General features: G+C 37.0%; 1 pseudogene; it reads left to right on the top strand.

Moving 5' to 3' along the window:
* Positions 1–1,450: 1,450 nt before the first annotated feature.
* Positions 1,451–1,858, top strand: LOC120866432 (annotated as a pseudogene).
* Positions 1,859–3,907: the final 2,049 nt, after the last annotated feature.

Genomic DNA, 3,907 nt, shown 5'->3' with positions numbered 1-3,907 from the left:
AGTGACAAGGAAACACACACCTAAAGGAAATTAGAAAAGGATAGTAAAACTTTATGACAAAAATTTAGCAATACATTCAAATATATGCTAAACTATAAATAATTTTTTTAACCTATTAACAAGCCAGCACACTTTAACTCCACGGTTTTGTGTTTTTCTTTTGTCTCTATCCCTGACCGATTTCATGGGATTTATTTTAAGAGTCTGTTTCTAGCTCCTCATTAATTTTAACTCTTCACCTGTCCTTCATCATGATTTAATTATTATAAGCATCTCTTAAGTCACATCCATTCATGGAGCTCTTTTCTGGGTCTTAAAATGATGTTGAACCTTCTAACTCATGTTCTGTATTCTCAAAAGGCTTCTTGGATTGTAATGGGAAGATTACAGATGTGAAAAATAATCTTACCTAAGACAAATATTTTTTGGTGAAGTGAAAGTAACTCAGTCATGTCTGACTCTTTGTGTGACCCATGGACTGTATAGTTCATGGAATTCTCCAGGCCAGAATACTGAAGTGGGTTCCCTTCTCCAGGGCATCTTCCCAACCGAGGGATTGAACCCGGGTCTCCCACATTGCTGGCGGATTCTTTACTAGCTGAGCTACCAGGGAATCCCTAAATATTTTTTAAGGAACAATCAAAAATAATATGCAATGAAGCTAATTAATAGAGGTCTTGAAATTACTGTTTTAGCAGGTCTCTCCATCCATATATTTATCCTACTCTTGCTCATAACAACCTATAGTAGTATTAGTCTGCTAATATTAATTTTCCAAGGGTTAGCATCAAGAATTATTCTTACCAAATATACTAGGGAACTAAGTCACAGCAGACTTTTACAAGGTCTCGTGACAATCACAGAAATAATATTTAGATGACCTGACTTCTCTTTAGTTATTTACTAAAAATAAGTTGATTTCTAAGGAGGTCTAACTACATGTTCCTTTGTTATCTGTTAGCATACAGTATTATTACATGTTAGAATACTAATATATATGTCAGTATAGTTATGTGTTACTATATGTATTTTTCCTCCTGCAAAGCTTTAAGTGTGAAAAATAAATTCCAGGGTGTGATAATCAGTGCTAAGAGAGTCGAGGGTTACTAAGAAGAAAACCAAAGAAGAGAAACATGTGGAAGGTGTTGAAGCAAACTAGCAAGGATTTTCATAATTCTTTTACTCTTACTCAGGGCCTTTCAGACTTTTAAAGCCACAATTCATATTAATAAATTCATTTTATTTTAAGACTCAGAGTAGTTATCCTTGCTATGTGTAGTACACCTTTGATGCTATTTCTGTTTCATTTTTAAAAATTCTGATCAGAACCTAATAAATGGGACAAAATTCATGGTTTGAAAATCACTGTTCTGGGCAACCAAGGAGTGTGTCAGGTAATGGTCATCAGCGCAGGGGTCATTTTGTAGCTGGGAAGCTCTCACCCTTGGAGATGGTGGTTAGCAAGATGCACAAAGATGTGCAGATGAGAGCCGCGATTAACCAAAAGTTGATGGAAACTGGAGAAAGAGAGGGCTTCCCTGCTGGTTCTGCTGGTAAAATCAACCCACCTGCAATGCAGGAGACCTGGGTTCAATCCCTGGGTTGGGAAGATACCCTGGAGAAGGGAACAGAATGCCTCAAAGAGTTGCTAAAAGCCAAGTTAATTGAATGTGGCTGAAAAGGCACAGTTGAAGTCACACCCTTAAGAGGTAACTCAAGAAAAAGGACTACAACATGTTACTGTTGATGACTGGGTGGCTCAAAGCACACCCAAAGGCAGGACCCAGGTGCCTGACAGTGTAAAGGAGGGGCTCCTCGGAGAGTAAGAACATTCCTTGCTTAGCAAGCCAGCCTTTAAGACTGAATTAGATTGTGTTGTTTTGCGGTTTTGTTTCTGAAAGTAAAACTTGCCATAAATTAGGAATCAATTTCCCAAAATAAAATCCTTTTTTTTTTTGGTACAGCTTTTGGCTTCCCTGGTGGCTCAGTGGTAAAGAATCTGCCTGCCAAGGAAGGAGACGCAAGAGACACGGAGGATCCCTTGGAGGAGGAAATGGCAACCTGCTCCAATATTCACGTCTGGGAAATCCCATGGAGAGAGGAGCCTGTGGGGCTACAGTTCATGGGGTCACAGGAGCCTGTGGGGCTACAGTTCATGGGGTCACAAAAAAGTCAGATACCACTTCCTGGCTAAACAACAACAAATATGTTTTCAGTAACGATGCGTATGTTGATTTTTTTCTGCTCAATGTGTTGTTTTAATAAATATCTCATGAATGAAGTAAAAAGAAAATCACTGCTTTAAGTTGTCCATATCTACCAAGGGGGAGAAGAAGAAGAGGAGGAGGAAGAGGAATAAGTTAATGATGACATAGGCTAATCGAAGTCAAATTTAGTAAGAGATATTTAATATGATCCTTTTTTCCCCTCACTAACAAATATGTACCTTTTCTTCCAAAGTAACTTGGTATACTTGAATTCATAGTTTACTTAACACTCACCTGGGAATGTAAAACATTGTGTGTACTAGTTATGGATCATACAAGAAACATTTTTTTCTGAATTTTATACCCGATTTTAAAAACAAAAGATATGACATGAATGGTATTTTAATTTCATCTTTAAAAACTCCCAAAGTTATGTTTCATATTTTAAGAGTCCTGAGGTTTCTTGTTCTTATTTCAAGTGATCGTCCAAAAGCAAAGATGTATTTGCTTTTTTAAAAGATCAGCTAGTGTGAATTTTGAATATCAGGTTTCTGCTTTCACAGATAAATCATTTGTATCAAATTCATCTGTTTCTTCTTCCATCACAAGTGGATTGCAGCTGGCTGCTTTAAAAACCAGAATTTGGATTCTATTAACAGCTCTGGTGTAAGTTCCCTCTCTGGTGTCTGGGCTGCTTCAGTGCTGCACACACTGAACATGGCTTTAGCACAATTACTTAAAGCTCCTTCAATTAGAAATTACAAGACAGTTGTCATCAAATTTATGTAACATGGATCAGTCAAGCATCTGGAAGAATTTGTATGTGCAACCGATTAAAAACCTACAATGCTTTCTCATCTTGAAATATATTATTGATTTTATAGCTAATGGAAAAATCAGCAGTGTTTCCATTTCCCTGGTTTTAAAAATACATATACATCAAACCCAATCTCAAAGTATATGTTTTTTTTAAAATTGCAGTTAGGAAGTACATAATCTAGCTTTTCTTTTATCAGAGTGAAATGTTAGCATTACTTTTAAGACATGAAATAGAAAAATCACAAGAAATTGATATTTTTTGTATAAAGTAGCCTAGTTGCTAGGCATAATGAATTTTTCCATCTGGAGAGCCCATTTAAAACTTCACTCTACTTCTAAGCAATATTGTGTCATATAGTAGAGTAGATGGTATAAAAGGCCAGGGATTTGGGCTTAGCACATCCATTAATTGATAATATAAATTTGGGTGATTTGCTTATCCTTTCTAGCCCTTGTTTTCCTAATTTTTAATTTATTTTTAAGATTTTTTAAAACGTGGACCATTTTTAAAGTCTTTATTGAATTTATTACAATATAGTTTCTGCTTTATGCTTTGATTTTTTGACCATGAGGCATGTGAGATCTTAGCTCCCTGACCAGGTATCAAACCCGCACCCCTTGCATTGGAAGGTGCATTCTTTTTGTTTTCTTTTAGTTTTACTTATTTATTTTTATTTTTTGCTGTGCTGGGCCTTTGTTGCTGCGTGCAGGCTTTCTCTAGTTGCGGTCCATGGGCTTCTCACTGAAGTGGCTTCTCTCGTTGTGGAGTGCGGGCTCTAGGAGCGTGGGCTACTAGGCTTCAGCAGCTGTGGTTCTCGGGCTTAGTTGCCTAGCAATATGAGGAATCTTCCCAGAGCAGGAATTGAACCCATGTCCCCACA

This window comes from Oryx dammah, unplaced genomic scaffold (assembly GCF_014754425.2).
Source record: "Oryx dammah isolate SB20612 unplaced genomic scaffold, SCBI_Odam_1.1 HiC_scaffold_8, whole genome shotgun sequence".
Classification (NCBI taxonomy): domain Eukaryota; kingdom Metazoa; phylum Chordata; class Mammalia; order Artiodactyla; family Bovidae; genus Oryx; species Oryx dammah.
Note: the sequence above shows the minus strand (reverse complement) of the source record. Positions and strands in the feature narration are given on the sequence as shown.